This window comes from Macaca mulatta, chromosome 8 (genome assembly GCF_049350105.2).
Source record: "Macaca mulatta isolate MMU2019108-1 chromosome 8, T2T-MMU8v2.0, whole genome shotgun sequence".
Taxonomy (NCBI): Eukaryota; Metazoa; Chordata; class Mammalia; order Primates; family Cercopithecidae; genus Macaca; species Macaca mulatta.
The window spans coordinates 103,547,212-103,565,272 of NC_133413.1; the positions used below are offsets into that span (position 1 = coordinate 103,547,212).

General features: G+C 36.9%; 1 long non-coding RNA gene across 1 annotated transcript in view; it reads right to left on the bottom strand.

Annotated features, from left to right (window-relative positions):
• Positions 1–650: 650 nt before the first annotated feature.
• Positions 651–18,061, bottom strand: part of LINC02906 (long intergenic non-protein coding RNA 2906) — a 34,465-nt gene continuing 17,054 nt past the window's right edge. Inside the window, exons 2-3 of the long non-coding RNA XR_013396841.1 lie at positions 1,300–1,370; positions 651–1,050 (exon numbers count right to left, since the gene is read on the bottom strand). This is a non-coding gene — a long non-coding RNA (long intergenic non-protein coding RNA 2906). The remainder of the gene's footprint in view (positions 1,051–1,299; positions 1,371–18,061) is intronic.

Below are 18,061 nucleotides of genomic sequence, written 5' to 3' on the forward strand. Positions count from 1 at the left end.
AAAAATCTGCTTACTCATTCTCTCTCTTTTGACTCTTTCTCTGCCTTCCAGCAACATGTGGATTTATGATGACATCCTATAGCTCCTGGGTTAAGGCTTTGTCATTCAACAAACCAACTTAGAGTGGACTCCTTTTTTCATCCCAATTTGAAAATGCCTGGAAAAAGAGTTTGATTGTTTGAGCTTAGGTCAAACAAAGTTATTGGACTTCTAATCCAATAACTTTGGTCAAGGGGGTAGGATCCAGAACAAATATGGCTCCTGAGATTGCCAGGCATGTAAATAAGAGAAGCATTAAAGAGTCAAAAGGCATCTTTATAAGCAAGGCAGACTATTCCAAATGTTACAGTCATAAATAACTAATAATGTATGGCAATTTATATTTTTCAAAGATGTCATATGTATTTTCAAATTTTATCTCATTTGATCCTCACAACACCCTTCAGTAGATGTAGATATCATTATTCTTATATTTTAAACGAGGAAACAGAAAGTACAAAGACTATGTGAATTGCCCCAGTGACACAGCTGGACTATGAAGGAGCTACTACTAAATCTCAGGTTTTCTGATTTGAAATTCAGCACTCTTGTTCCTGTTCTATGGGAACAGCAGTTTCTGATTTTGTCAGAGTATGAAAAAAACTTGAAAACAGGTTTCTGATCTTTATTTTTTTTTCCTAAAATAGGACCTCTACTTTCTTTCCTGAGAAGGTTCCCCTCCCCACACTCTGACCAAATGTAACTGGGATTCCTCCAGTGATTCTCCCACATGTGGTTACAGGCAATTTACCAACCAGATTTACCATGAAGGGTCTGCTTTATTCAACTTTTCCTGCCATTGCTTTCTTCATTAATTCCACTGCCACTGATGCGCTCTGAAGACACTCATTTTTGCCTCCATAGGCAGAGACCATCCTTGGGTGGCAGATATTCTTTCCAAAGGAGCTGTGTCTGCTGTTTCCAGAACTGCCTTCTTTGAAGTGCAGAGCCTTGCTGAGATTCCTGTGAATGAAGTAATGGCCTTCAATGCCTCTCATCACACCGTTTCACCTGTGCCGTGATGCACCTCTGCTTGAGCCAAGTCTCACCAGGTATGTCAAATGTAAATTTCCTCTTTTAATTCTGACCTCTCTCTTAATAGCATCTCCAATAAAGTAAGAGAGAACATATAGACAGGAGACATGATGCTGGACATCCCTGGCACCTCTCTGTCTCTCCCATGTACTACTTTTCTTTCATTCATTCTTCACCCTTTCATGTATTCATTCACCCAGAAAATGATTCTTGTTTAGTGCTCACCATGTGCCGTGTGTCGAGAGACACAGTGGTCAACTGGAAAGTCAAGGTTTCTCCCCTCATTGGGCTCAATTCTAGTTAAGAGAGGGTAGGGAAACCAAACACATGAACAAATAAAGAGAATAATTTCTGATAGGAAGAAAATATATCAGGGTATTGGGGATGTTAGTAACTAGTGAGGTAAAGGGGAAACTTAGATGGGTCTCTTTTGAGGAATCGGCAATCTATAAATCCGATTTATGTAAAACATATCATTTTTGCAAAGATAGGCAAGTGGAAAACTTCAGGCCAAGGAAAGAATGAGTATAAAGGCTTTGAAGAGGAAATAGCTTGGTGTCTTTGAGGAAACAGAAGACTAAAATCTTAGGAGAGTAGTGAGAGGTAAGGTCAGAAAGGTAGAGAGAAGCTAGGTCTTGGAGAGTTTTGTAGTCTACAGGAAGAAAGTTAAATCTTATTCTAAGTGCAATGAAAAAACACCGAAAATTTTTCAGCAGATAGCATAACAGCTTTAAATGATCATTCTGACTATTGTAGGGAAAATAAAACATTGGAATTAAGAAAACCCTATTCCTTCCTTCCTTGTACCATAAATAAATGAATAAATTCTCACGAATATAAAAGTCCTGCAAATACTTGCTTGGGAAGAAGAGGGATGATTTGCTGTCTAAATTGAAGTACTGGATGAGATATGATTCTTCCACCTGTATACATCAGCACAACTTTTTGAATCCACAATACATGCCGAATTGTACATTTAGCACTGGAAAGATAACCTAAGCAGCATGCAGGGCCTATCCTCCAGGCGATTTCAGTCCAAAAGAAGGTGCAGACAAGAAAAGAAACAATTTCAATTCAGTGTTATATTAGTTATATCTTGCTGTGTTTCAAACCACCCCAAACTTAGTGGCTAAAAATAACATTCATTTATCATCTCACAATTTCTGTGGGTAGAGAATTTGGGAGTAACTTAGCTAGGTTGTCTGGCTCAGGGTCTCTCCTAAGATTGCAAGCAAGATGTTGACCAGGGTTACAGTCATCTAAAAGTTTGACTGGAGCTTAAGAATCTGTTTCCAAGATGGCGCCCTCACACAGCTCTTGGCTGGAAGCCTCGGATCCTTGTCACCAGAACTCTTCATGAAGGTGTTTGAATTTCTTCATGACGCAGCAGCTAGCTTTCCCCAGAGAAAGCAATCCAAGAGATTGCAAGAATGAACACACAAGGTCTTTTTATGACCAAATCTTGAAAATGGCACACAGTGACTTCTACTACATTCTATTCTTCAGAAGCAAGTCACTCAGTAGAACCCAAACTCAGGACAGGAGAATTAGTTTTCACATTAGGGAAGGAAGGGGTAGCAAAGGGTTATGGGGCATCCCTTAAATTTCACTATCCACAAATGTGATAAAGTAATGCTATGCAGGCAAATAGTGGCATCCTTAAATTAGACTTGGAGAATTTGAAAAGCCTTCCCACAGGAAAGTTAAGACTGGGAATAGTAAGTGAAGAAGAGTTCAAAGAACACCTTATGCAGAAAGAATAGTTACGGAAATGTCTGTCCAAGTAAGAAAGGGTGGTACATCAGGGAAATGGCAGTGCAGCATCTCACTGAATCTCTGAAGCTACCGGTTGTTGCAGGGCCCTTCATTTTACACACCAACAAGAAACAAAAATCGCTGCCACTTAAATGTGACAAATTATTGATGGTAAAACACATCTTAATTTTAGAAGTGTGAAGATATGAAATGAAATCAAAGGGCAACTTGGAATCAATGAAATTGGTAGTTTGCTGTTGAAAGGGCTTAGAATAAGGTAGGAGAGTGTGGAGTTTGAAGCTGGAAAACTAACATGGGCCAGATGATGAGTGTATCAGGTCATTCATGTGTTCATATAAAGAAATACCTGCAGCTAGGTAATTTATAAAGAAAAGAGGTTTAATTGGCTCGTGATCTGCAGGCTGTACAGGAAGCATGGGACCAGCATCTGCTCAGCTTCTGGAGCGGTCTCAGGGAGCTTTTACTCATGGTAGAAGGTGAAGCAGGAACAGACACATTACATGGTCAGAGTAGGAGCAAGAGCAGAGGGGAGGTGCCACACACTTTTAAATGACCAGATCTCGTGCGAACTCACTATCACAAGGACAGCACCAAGGGCATGGTGCTAAACCATTCATGAGAAATTCACTGCCATGATCCAATCACCTCCTACTAGACACCACCTCCAACACTGGGGATTATAATTTGACATGAAAATTAGAGGGGACATATGTGCAAACTACGTCAATGCGGGATCCTAGAAGCCTCTAAGTTTAGTTTTTAGCCTATTGTCAGTGGGAAGTCTTGGAGGTTTTAAAACAATAGCAAGCACTCAGATCTGTATTTTAGAAAGATCACTGTGGCTGCAGTGCATAAAATAACTTGAAGGAAAGCAAGGATACCAGTTAGGTGTTGGTTGTATTAAAGATCCAGAACAGAAAAGATGGTGACTTGAACAAAAATTAGTGACAGTAGATGGATTGCAGATATATTAAAGAAAAACATCAACCAGAGCTAGTGATTAATTGGATGTGGGGGTGGGAGAAAAGAGAGTGGGCTCTATAATATTAAAACACTGCACCTCCATAAATTTTACACAATGACAATATGTAGAGTTTTAATACCATTCTGATTGTTATTAATTACCATTATTGGCATCATTATTCTTATCACTTCATATTTTATTATCTTGCTGGGACTAGATGAATTCATGTTATTTAGAGAGACAGCATGATATAGTGAAAAGTGCAGGGTCTTGGGAGACAAAAGAAAGGTTGTTATGCAATGCTGCCCTGATCCTGTAGTAGCAAGTGAATTTGGGCAAGATGTATGACTTCTCCAAGACTGTTTTCTCACCTTTTAAATGAAGATAGCAATTTCTTCTCTGCTGGTGAAACAGGGAAAGTTTATGTTAAGTGTCTGACTTAGTGCCTCATTGCTTGACATACAGTGGGTGCTCAATTAATGGTCGCTATTATTATTACATTCATATAGCACTTAATTTGACAAGCCAAATGACCATTTAGTTGGTTATTTTTCAGAGCAGTTTTTTTGAAATAATGGAGAAGATAATGAAAATGGATGAAGCCATTAAGGCAGGTGAGTGATAGACGGATTCACATTGTAGCTTCTACCCTACCATGGGTATTACAGAGAAATAATCATACATGTTTAAGTTCAACAGTCTATGTGCAGAGTATTCTGCCTATGGGTAGCAGATCATTTTGCAAAGCATGTAAGACTCTAATTTTTCCACAATTAGGCAGGTTGTTAAGGGGTATTTTATAAATTTTTAAAGACAAGTTTCAATGTCAAAGAAGTTTAAGAAATGCTGGGATTTGTTAAACCAGTTCCTTTTCTGCAGAATTTACCAAAGCTTTAAATATTCTGAAGTGTGCTATAAATCTCCAAGAAGGGAGATAAGATGCAGCATCTTCCAAACTTATTTGATGATGGAACTCTTTTGAGACTAGTTTTCCACAGAATACGCATTTGGGAAATTTTGCAGCAGACTGTATTTTCTTGAATATCTGCATCTTGTATGCATCCTGTCTCTACCCTACTTTAGAAATAGCCACCATATCTGAGCAACACAGTAAAAAGATCTTTCTTCATGACTCAGGAAAAGAGAATCTTAACAGCACCCAAATCTAAGGACCTTTTTTAAAAGATTGTTTGACATTGATTGTCAGAATTTTAAAAAGAAACAATACAATTCATGGAAAGTATTGAAAGGTTAACCATTCCCATTTTATTTTTATAAGTATATAAAATAAGATAAATAACACCTATAGGTAACAAGATTGTATATCAATTTAAGGTACAAAAAAGCTTTTTCATATATGTATTCAGATCAAATGGAAGCTATGAAGATGCCAAAACAATCAATACTCATCTTTAAAAGTGTGCATCTATATATCTTTCTTAATTATTTATTTGGAATGTATCAGATACATGAGGATATAGTCTTATATATATCTGCTAACTACAGCAGTGTACGTAGAATTCTGGAATATCACAGAAATCAGAGTAAACTAAGCAATAGTACCCAGAAAAAAAGAAAAGGATAGCAATCAATAGTTGGCTACTAAGTATTATTTTCAAGTAATACTGGTTTTAACATCAAATTTAATATCTGTGGTTGACAAAGGGTTAAAGAGGTCAGTCTAGTTAAACACTAACTCATGCTCCATCCCAGAATACCTCTGAAGGTAGCCTCACTTTCCTTGGCCAACCTCACTGACAAGGCTGAATAGCCTTATGCTTGATCCTGGGCACTTTACGGTATGGTTTTCTATGTTGGTCTGTGCCTTTATTAGCCTATCAGTCATCTTAGTTTTGATTTGGGGATTTCAATGTATGACCAGCATATTTTCAATTGATTCCTTTACATGCTTTATGGAATTAATTTTTGTTCCCAGGAACAGAATTATAATGAACCCTTCATTGCTCCCAAATCATGTTGTTGGTGTTACAACAGGCTATCTACATATTTCTGGAAAGGTAATGGCTCCATGTAGCCCACTCACTTGTTTTTGTTGTTTTTCTTTTTTACTCTTGAAGCAAGTCTTTGTGTCAATTTTCAGAAGTATATGTACTGTACATTAGATTCTGTCCAACAAGCTCTCCCTGTGCAGTGATCCCTCGTATCATTGCTACAAATTGTCAGTGCCCCAGTGAAATGAAGATATTGATTTCTCTGTAACTCCCTTCACCACCTCCATAGGAGGCTCTTTCTGTGGATGCAGAAAACGCATTAAAACCCCATGCTGTCATGAGGTAGATTAATGCCCTTGTGTCACAGCTCTCCTTGGAAACTGCATCAAACACCAAGCATTAGAACTGAATTAGAAGCCACAGAGACTTTTGAGTATCTCAAAATTGCCACTGTCTTCTGTCCCATGTGAACAATAGATCCATTTGCAAACAGAGCCATGAAAATGAAAATGCCTGAGGACAGGAATGCATAGATGCCCTTGGGTCAGGTCCTCACACACTAAGCAGAGTGGACTGTCTTGTGGATAGTGAATTAAGCAGCATAATCAAACTGGGTAAGAAAGGCAGAGAACTGGAGATGTCAGACACCTGAAAGTGCTTTTGAAATATAACACAATAAAATTATGTATAAGAAAAGAACTGACTTACCTGAGTGACTTCTTGTCGCATCAGAGGTTCCATTGTCCTGAAACTTTATCTAATACCTGCTTCCTGATCTCAGCTTTCTGGGATAACAGCTTTTGCTACTTCCTGGTTAAACCTTCATTACTTGCTTGTTATTCCTTGGCACTCATCTTCACTCAGGGATGCCTGATAAACCTGTCAGTTGAGCTTATTACCTGCCTTTGTATTTTTATTATTAATTTATCATGTCCCTAATTTTAGACCAGAACACTTTAAGCAGATTTGGCATTTCTGCCACTATATAAACCATTTCTCTCTGCTTTCCTTATAATAAAAAAAGAGCTTCTCCTTCTAGACTGAGAGACTGTGTCCATTCTTTCCCTTAAGAACAGAAATAAGGCTGGGTGCAGTGGCTCATGGCTATAATCCCAACACTTTGGGTGGTCAAGGTGGGAGGACTGCTTGAGCCCAGGAGTTGAAGGTCAGCCTGGGAAACATAGGGAGACCCTGTCTCTACAAAATAATAATAATAATAATAATAATAAATTAGCTGGGTGTGGTGGCATGCTCCTGTGGTCCCAGCTACGTGGGAGGCTGAGGTAGGAGGATCACTTGAACTGGGGAGGTTGAGACTGTAGTTATAGCACCACTATACTCCAGCCTGGGTGACAGACGAGACCCTATCTCAAAAGCAAACAAACAGAGAATAAAATTAACATATTTTAAGGACCATATTTGAGTAGCACAGACCATACATGATGATAATGAATATAAAAATCCCAATGATGTATTCATTAAAATAAAAATGTTAAAATAATTTTAATTATGTGGACATCAAGTACTTTAAAGCAATGGATTATTTTATTCTTATTTATTCTGATATTTTATTAAAGTAATATAGGCATGTGGTGAAACATCAAATAAGGCGAAAAGATTTGGAATGAAAAGCAAGTTTCTCCCTTTTACTACTGCCTCACCTCATCCTGGCCCATTCCCTCATCCATGTCCCCAAAGCCAATCACATATGATTTGGGGGAGCTTTAGTTCCTTTGGTGTTTTTGCCAATCCCTTTCAATGATAAATTCCATCTGCAGTTTCCTTCTTATTGACCTCAGGATTCATCTATTGGCCATGTGTTATGATAACCAGGGGAAGCCTACTTATGCCACACAGATCCATTACTTCTTTCTCATTTTTATTCCAACAAATTACAGCTCTATTCCCAGTTTCTTCGAGGTTACCTCTGATTCCATCAATGTTCTCCAATTTTGAATTGCACAATTGTAAGTTATTTTAAATCTTCAGATGTGACAGAGGATATTTTTTCTTATTTGTATATATTTGTTTTAGAATGAAATTTTATTTTGGGCAATTGCAACATTTCAGAACAACTTTTGAAGCATACCTATAATTGCATTACAACACGAAATGTGAGCAAGTAAAATCGAAGCTTGATTAAAATGAGGGCTGGAATGCAAAAGTTAAATAAAGAGCTTAAATGGTGAAAAAAACAAATTGGATTTCTAAACTTACTTTCACTTTGATCATCGAAGGTGTTATATATTACATTTTGATAGCTCAGAGAGTGACTCAAGTGGTAAATTTATAGAGTATCATTCCATTTAAATGAACAGCAGGATGTATTTGCAGAAACAGATTAATGTTTCTTGGAAATTTATTAACACCTGCTTGTTTTTCTACACTCCCGTTGCTATGTGGTTTTCTATCTATCATATGTAAATTCCATTCTTATTTTTTAAAATAAAAGGTAATTAAACTGAAAGATCTGTTTCACACATTACAGCTAGTGAGGAGCACAGTCAAATGTAGTCTGTGCCCCATTGTTAAGAAGGATGATGAGGCATTTTGGAAAGCCTGAACGTGGAACGCAAGAGGGCAGCAGAAAAGGATTGTTTCTTCTTTCTCGCTCACTATTAAGTAGGTACCTTAACTACATCTACCCAAATTGAAAAGGAGAAGAATTCTCCCGTGGAGTTTGCAGCCTCCACTGCTGCTGATAAGGAAGGTTTTGGAGATATTTGAAAATCAGTGTGATGAGGTGGGAAGGAGTGAGAATGGGCTTCTCTTCCAAGCACTTAAATGACCCAGCATTCCCCTAGGAGTACAGAACAGACCCTGCTGGACCTGAGTACCCATCCCTCTGCCGCCTTGGTTACTGCCATATTCTCAGTGCCAGATATGCAATCAGGCACAGCCTCACTCCAGTTCACAGATTAATGCCTGGTCTTTGTTTACTCTCACAATCCTTAAGACAGTGGGGATAAGGGTTGTCTCACGTTGAACTTTTGGAAGTTCTTAATTCTCAAATCAAGGGCAGAATATAGTTCAACTTCTTTTTGTGATGCCTTTCTGCATCTTCAACATTGGAAGTGGAACATACAATTTCATCCCTCTACATTTTATGTTACCCCTAAATTTACCTGGGATCTTATCTTCTTCTCTTAAAATGAAATTAAATAAACAATTTAAGGTCAGAGACCCCCCCCCCTTTAAAATTTTGTTCTAAGAAGGATACTTGTGTAATTGAAGGTGTATATTGTCTGCAATGATTTTTCTTTTTTTTTAAAGGACATTGTTTGACCTAAACCTAAACACACTGTACAATACGGTACATGTTATAATGCCAACCTATGACATATAGCTAAGTCAAGAAGGCTGAACTCTTTAAAGCTTCCACAAACCTATTTTATCATTAGTTATTCTCCTTTTAGGTTTGGATACAAAAGATTAGTTTGTAATCAGAACAGCTAATACTTTGAAGTGGATGAAAAGTCTAGAGTCTGAGCATGTTGTTTAGAGCAGGCATCAAAGAAACCAAATGAAGTAAACTAGACCAGGTACCAGACAAATCAAGAGCCAGGAGCCAGGTATTAAAGGCAGATCGGGCAGAAATTCAGCATCACGGTTAAATGATAATCCCCACCCTATCTAACCTAGATCTTCACGACTCCAAAGCCCACACTATGCCATCTCCTTAACCTTGCAGTTAAACACTCACAAGAGATTAACTACAAATGTTTTTTCTTCTGCTGACTTTGCTGGGTGTTCTATTCACAACAACAACAAAATGCAATTGTAAATGCTGCATTATTATATTGGGTGGATAAACTATGGACCCAAGTGAATGAAAAATACTTTAGTTAATGTAATAAGCTGGGTGGTTTGCAGCCTTGACCTTTCTCAGCATTGCTAGAAGCGCTTGCTTTGGAACTCATGGAATCTGAAAGGGCCACCCACAAAACAGCTCTTCTATGAGGATCACACAGCAGTGGTCAGGACCCTCCTGAAGTTCTCACAGCTTTGAAACCTGACAGCTGCCCTCATTTCCTGCAACTGCTGAATACTGAATACATACCGAGCACCTCCTATCCAGCATGCTCCCTCCACACCTTCCTTGCCCTTCCTTTCTCTCTCTCTCTCTTTTTTTTCAATCAAGACAGAGTCTTGCTCTGTCACCCAGGCAGCCTTTCTCACCCTAGTTCTATACTCATGCTTGCAAATATAAATTATGATATTAATTTTGGGGTGGCAAGGATCCTCATTCTCTGACAGTATTCTGAGATCTGATGCACAGCATCTATCTCCACTTTGCACATTCCTTCTCTTCACCGCTGTCCACACTGACATGGGTTCCTTCCCTCCTAGTTGCTTTTGGAAGCCCTTATATGCATATTGGTGTCTGAGGATTCGATCTGCTTCTAGATTCATTGAAATGGGTTCCTTTCCTTAAAAAATTCCAGTTATTGTTTCTGCATGATTTCTAGGAGTTTAAAGAAGAGATGATGAATTTTGCAGCCAAATTCATGAAAGAAATTCTACAAAAGTTATTTCAAAGGGAAAATGTTCAGGACTTGTGAAAGAAAAGGGGGAAAGCAATAAAAAAGTAAGCAAGAAAAAAGAGGCATATTGAATTAGTATTAACTATGAGCAATAATTATTTTCTTCATATTTTATTAACTAATTCATTTACAACTGGCATTGAAATGGTAAGTAGGAATTTTTCCTGACTTATTCTTTTGCATGTAAAATCTGTTTCAATATGATTGGTATTTTACCTAAAAAGAAACTGAAGATGACAAGGGGCTAATACTCAGAACACACAAGGAACTCAAATAATTCAATAGCAAAAAAAAAAATAATCTAACACAAACAAATAAAAAGTGGGGACATGAAGAGAGATTTCTCAAAAGAAGACAGACAAATGGCCAGGAGATATTTGAAAAAATGCTCAACATCACTAATCATCAGGGAAATGCAAATCAAAACCACAGCGAGATATCATCTCACCCCAGTTAGAATGGCTATTATCAAAAAGACAAGAAATAACAAATTCTGGCAAGGATGCAGAGAAAAGGGAACACTTTTGGGGTGGGAATGTAAATTGGTACGGGCATTATAAACAATAATATGGTGCTTTCTCAAAAAAACTAAAAAGAGAACTATCATACAATCTGGCAATCCCACTACTGGGTGTTTATCCAAAGGAGAGGAAAGCAGTACATCAAAGGAATATCTGCACCTCCATGTTTACTGCAGCACCATTCACAATAGCCAAGATATGGAATCAACCTAAGGGTCCACCAATGGATGCACGGATAAAGAAAATGAGATAGATATATACAAGGGAATACTATTTAGCCATAAAAAAATCATACCATTTACAGCAACATAGATGGAATTAGAGGTCATTATAATAAGTGAAATAAGCCAGATATAGAAAGACAAATATCACATGTTCTCATTCATATGTGGAAGTTTAAAGTAGAACTCTTCGAGGTAGAGAGTAGAGGCTTGGGGATGGTGGGGAGGGGATGAAGAGAGGTTGGTAAATGAGCACAAACACAGAGTTAGATAGAAGGAGCAAATTCTGGTGTTCAATAGCACAGTAGCATGACTATAGTTAGCAAACATTTGTTGTGTATCTCAAAACAACCAGAAGAAAAGATTTGGAGTATCTCAACACAAAGAAATAATAAATAATTGAAATGGTGGATATCCTAAATATCCTGATTGATCACCATATATTATATGCATGTATCAAAATGTCACATGTCTGCCATAAATATGCAAAATTATTGTGCATCAATAAAAATATTTTAATAAATTAACTTAATTTTTTTAAAAAAGGAAGCTGAAGACATAAGTTAACAGAGATGATAGTGCCTGTGCTCACTATACTCCACTAACTTTCAAACTCTTTCATTTATATAAATGTCATATAAAATGGAAATGTTTTCTTCAAAGAAATGTTTACTAACTATAGTTTACCAAAAATTGTTCAAGCTTCCCAGAATAGCCAACTGAATGGCCATAATTTGCTGGTCCATCTGTATTTCACACTATTCCCATTAATTACTTGAAACACTTCCTGATATCCTGCCAGATACCATTCTCCCTGCCATGTGCCCAAGCTGGTAGCAAACTGAGTATTCACTGTGTTCAATGTACTTGTCCTGCCCCTGGGCAGATGTTGATGCCACTCTTGCATCTTTCTATGACCTCCTAACATTTTCCACACTGCCTAATAAAATAGTGCCCATTCTTCAAGGCCCATTTCAAAGTCCATTTTCTTTAAAAGTCTCTGCTGAGCTTCCCTTTACTGTCAATTCGAAGGATTACCTTTGCAAAATACTAGTTGCATGAAAAATATTTCAATAATTTATTGAATAATCTAAATACAAATAAACATTTGGAGACAGGACTTAGATCCAAGAAGGCTTGGAGAGATTTGTAAATCTTTTGTATGGCTGTGGCAGCTGATACCAGGATAGAAAAGAACTCTCTGAGGAATGCAGCGTAGGAGTAAAAAGCACAGGGGTTATAGCCTGAGGAAACACAGTGAACTACCCCAAGACTCAGGTAGGCATACAGATATTGACATCAGATATTCAGGAATGAGTCAAGAGCACTGCAGGTGTTCTTGTCCTGATCTGACCATAGTGATGAAAATATTTTTCTTTGTGGGTGGCTATTTAGAATACTCTTTCTCATTATAATAATACTTTCTATTAAAAATCATGGCATCAATACAACTCATAATGGCACTTTTTTTCTTCAAGATCGTTTCTAAGTTCGTGCATGAAGTCTGGAGGAGCCACTTAAAACCTGAAGATTTTGCCATGATAATCACCAAGGAGACCAGTGCCTGGGTACCATTTGAGGAAGGAAATAAGAAAGGTTTATTGAGTTTGGAATATCATGATATGTTAGAAAAAATAATATTTAGGTGATGGTTCACGTTCTTTTTCTCCTCCTTTAAGCTCCAAGAAGAACTCCATCTCTGCCTGATTAATTTCTAAGGTTTTATTGTGTAGAATTGGGGTAATGGATGACAGGCACATGATAGAAACTTGATCTGATTGATCCATACTGGAAAGGACAGAGTTATTTATAGATAAGACCATGAGGTGAGGATAGGGCGGTAATAAGAAAAGCAGTATCTAGTATGTGCTGTGTTTGAGGGAGAGTTTGGGAGAGTTTTGAGAGAAGGAAGGATATTTGGTTAGCCACCATGATATGATTTCCAAAGATTCAGATAATACATGGATGAAGGAATTTTTTTTATTTTTTTTAAATTTTGAATTCAGGAGGTCCATGTGCAGATTTGTTAAAATCGTAGTTTGTGTGATGCTAAGGTTTGGGCCACTATTAAGCCTGTCGTCCAAATAGTGAACCAAATAGTGAACATAGTATCCAGTAGAGGTTTTTCAGCCCTTGCCGTCTTCCTTTTGGAGTCCCCAGTGTCTATTGTTCCCATTTTTATGTCCCTGTGGACCCAATGTTTAGCTCCCGCTTACAAGTGGGAACACCTTTGAAACAAGTAATAAAAAACCTACTAACCAAAAAATCCCTGGACCAGATGGATTCACAGCTAAATTCTGCCAGACATACAAACAAGAGCTGATACCAATCCTACTGAAATTATTCCAAATAATTGAGGAGGAGGGAATCCTCCTTAACTCATTCTATGAAACCAGTAACATCCTGATACCAAAACCTGGCAAAGACACAAAAAAAAAAAAAAGAAAAAAGCAAGTCAATAGCCCTGATGAACATAGACACAAAAATCTTCAACAAAATGCTAGTAAACAGAGTCAAGTAGCACATCAAAAAAGTTAATTCATCATGGTTAAGTGGACTTTATTCCTGGGATGCAAGGTTGGTACAATGTACACAAATCAATACATGTGATTCACCACATAAGCAGAATTAAAAACAAAAACCATATGATCATCTCAGTAGACACTGAAAAAACATTTGATAAAATCCAACATCCCTTCATGACAAAAACCCTCAACAAACCAGGTATTGAAGAAACATACCTCAAAATAATAAAAGCCATCTATGATGAATCTACAGCCAACATCATACTAAATGGGCAAAAGCTGGAAGTATTCCCCTTGAGAAATGAAGGGAATTTTGAGAGAATTTTGCTGTTTGTTATTAATGAAACTTTTCTTTGGTCTGTTTTGTAGTGACTGTGCTATTTGGATTACTTTTAAAATGCTTTTGGATGTCAAACCTATTTTTTTTCTTTCCTGAATGTGACAGTAGATGTGCCAGTTTCATAGCAGTTCCATTTAGGTTGTTGTGTTTGGGTTAATGGAGATATATAAATGCAGAAATGTCTTATAGACATTTAGGGATATATGACCTGAGTTTAGATCAGAGAGGGCTTGGAGAGATTTATAAATCTTTTGTATGGTTGTGGCAGCTGACACTAGGGAAGGAAAGAGCTCTTTGAGGAATATAGTGCAGGAACAAAAAGCACCAGGGCTAAAGCCTAAAGAAACACAGTGATCTACACCAAGACTTGGTTACACATACAGATACTGACATTAGATATTTAGGAATGAAAAGGTAAGGTGCACTGTGGTTAGCTGAACAGGAATTTCAACAAAATAGGCTTAATAAGGGTGACTGAGAAATGTAATCTTACCAAAATAGACTAAATATTTGGAGTATGATATCAAAGAAACAGGATGTGAGCAAGGAAACAGAAAAACCATAGGCAAGAGCTGTGATAGTCTATAAAGAGGAGAGTGGTGCCAATAGAAAGTGGCTACCAGCTACTTACCTGAATAGAGCAACTCTGTTTACCTGAGTAAAGCAACAACTGGCATAGCTGCGTCAAGCTTTGTGTGGAAGATCTTTAAAGGGCAAGTGATTGAAATGAGCGTAGGGAAAATGGAGGCTATGTCAGGATCTGGGGACACAAGATATTCATCAGCCAAAATAGCAGATTAAGGGCCTCTGAAACTCCACTTCCCTGTAAAAACAATGAGAACAATGGCAAAAATGGGCAGAATCAACTTTTTCAGAAACCTGGAAAGTAATCAAAGACTTGCAAAAATCTGAGGAGTATTTATTCAAGGATCTGGGAAGACCTGCTGTCCCTTACTCAACTCAGGAATTCTCTGAGTTTCTCTCTGGAAGCACTAACACTATCAGGGTACAGTAGGGGCTCTGCTCTGTGTTTCATAATAACCACATCCACTGAGTCCTCAACTACATCTCTGAATCTTTCCCTACAAGGGGGTTTACTTGAGTCCAAATAAAAGAGCTCAGGAGAGTACAAAATTATATGAACTATGATAATGTCATCCAGAATAAAGAATGGGTGGGGGTGAGATGGGGATTTGTTTGTACAGAATAAATAAATTTGAAGAAATCTACTTTATAACCAAAAAATTTAATTTAATGTTTCCTGTGAAGTTAATTCTATCCTAAGAGTTTGCTAATCTTTGAAGACCCACTCAAACCCAAGATTTTTATGACTATTATAATTCCAGAGTTGCATTAGATATTAATATATTATTTTCCCCAAAATGTGTAAGTTACTTTATATTTTTATAAAGTGCTTTCCATGCAGGACTTTTTAATCCTCATGAAATTTCTTTGAGGAAGGTGATATGATTTCCATTTTAAAGGTGAGGAAAGTAATGTTCAAGAAGATCATGGAATTTGCCTAAGGTCTCCAAGCCAGAGAATGCTGACCAGACCATTCCCAACATCTGCTCCTCACATTAATTTTTCTCCTTTCCTTCCTCCTCCCTTTCCTTCTTTTTAAATATTTTAAATGTAAGGTTTAGGAGGCATGTATTCATAATCATCACTCAGGTCAAAAAATAAAACATTACCAGAGCTTCCAAGCCCCCTTGCTGTCATCTCTCAATCATTACCCTCTCACTCTCCTCCAAGATAGCTATATCTATGTATATTGCAAGACCCCCTTTACCTCTTAACCACTGAAGCATTCATTCCTAAAGACTGTGTGTTTGTACTTGACATACATAGAATCATTATATGTGTCTGTATATGTACCTTACACACACACACACACACACACACACACACACACACATATACAGGTTGAGTATATCTTAGCCTAAATGCTTGAGACCAGAAGTATTTCAGATTTTTTGCAAGTTTTGGAATATTTGCATTATACTTACTGGTTGGGCATTCCAAATTGGAAAATCTGAAATCTAAAATGCTTCAATGAGCATTTCCTTTAAGCATTATATTGGCACTCAAAAAGTTTTGGATTTTGGAGCATTTTGATTTCAGATTTTGGGATTTGGGATGCTTAAACTCTCTGTGAGTGTGTGTGTGTGTGTATGTTTGTGTGTATGCTTGCATGTGTGTATGTACACACACATATATAGTTTGAGTCTGACATTTTTCACTCAAACTATGCTTTATCCATAGTTTAGCTGTAGCCAAATTTTGTATTTTTCTTGCTGTATACCATCCGGTGGTATATGTAATATATAAATATATCACAATTGACATATCCATTACTGATGGATATTTGGATTTCTTTCGGTTTTTAGCCATTTCCAATAGCTACTATGAATATATTTCTATGTGTCTCATGGTGCACCTGTGCACATATTTCCACTGAGTGTATACCTAGAAATAGAACACTGGGTCACTAAGTACACACGGCTTGAACTTTGGTAGAAAATGCCAACCACTTTGTATACCCTCTTTTGTTAAGTGCCTGTAACAGCTGCTTCCCCATTTTTCTACTTGGTTGTATTTTTCTTATTAGTTTATAGTGTTAATTGGCTTGGACCACTATAACAAAATACCATAGACTGGGTGGCTTAAATAGCAGACATTTATTTCCAACAGTTCTGGAGGCTGGAAAGTAAAAGACCAAGTTTCCAGCTGGTTCAGTGAGGCCTCTCTTCCTTACAAGACAGAGAGAGAATCACAGGGCTCTCTTCTTCTCATAAGGACACTGATCCAAGCATCTCATCCCCCTACTCATGACCTCATCCAAACCTAATTATGAACCAAAGATCTCACCTCCAAATGCTATCACACTGGGGACTAAAACTTCAACATATAAATTTGGGAAGGACACAAACATTCAGTGAATAAAAAGGAGGTGTTTTGAGAAAAAAATTTCCGGTTTTCAGCTCTGTATTGGTTATGTGTGACAAATAGCTTATCCTATTCTATTCTTCTGTTTTTTCTTAATGGTGATAAACACTAATTCTTAGCTGTATTAATTTTCAAATAAGTATGTTCTATGTATTATTCAAGAAATAGTTCTTTGTCTTGGGACAATCAAGATATATTCCTAAATTAACTCATAGAAGGTTTGCTATTTAGTCTTTCACATTTAAATCTAAAATTCATCTAGAATTTTTATTTTGTTGTCTACCATGTGAAATGGGTGTTCCAAATAGATATCCAATTGTCAGGACATATTTAAAAGACTCTGCAATGCCATCGTTTACAAAAGGTAGAGTGTCTTCATATATTTCTGGACTCTCTATTCCGATATATTGGTTTATTTATTTTTCTGTACCAATATCTCACTGTTGTAATTATTGTAGCTTTATAACAATTCTTGATATCTGATTATGTAGATCTTCTAACTCTGTTCTGCAATATTGCTTTGGCCATTTTTGGCCCTTAGCATATCCATATGCAAATTGAGGATTAGTTTCTCAATTTTCACAAACTACATATACACACATAAGAAGCTTAATGAGATTTTGTGAAAGTATTAAATCTATAGGTCAATTTGGGAAAAAATGCTATCTATGCAACATGAGTCTTCTAATGCATGAATATGGTATTTTCCTCCACTTACGTAGGTACTCATTTGCTTAATAATTTTTGCCAGTTTTGTACATTTGGATCTTACACATTTTAAAAAGAGTTTTGTGTTTAACTCTAGAAATGTAATAATTTGATACTATTGTAAAGCATCACAGAAATTAAGAATTTAAAATTTTATTTTTCCAAATGTTTGGTACTGGTATGTAGAAATACAATTCATTTTTATATGTAGATATATAACCAGCAAACTTGCTAAACTTATTAATTCTAATATTGAAGGTAGCTTTTTTTCTATGTACACAACTATGTAATTTGTGATGATAAAAATTTTAATTATTTTTAATCAAGCTTGGTATTAGTTTTGTAAATGCTTTGGCCATTATCCCTTCAAATATTTCAACTGTTTCATTTTCTCTGTCTTTCTCTTCTTGGACTATGGTTACTCATATTAGGCTTTCTCCCTATATTCTCTTATGTCTTATATCCCTTCTTTTCTAATTTCCATCTT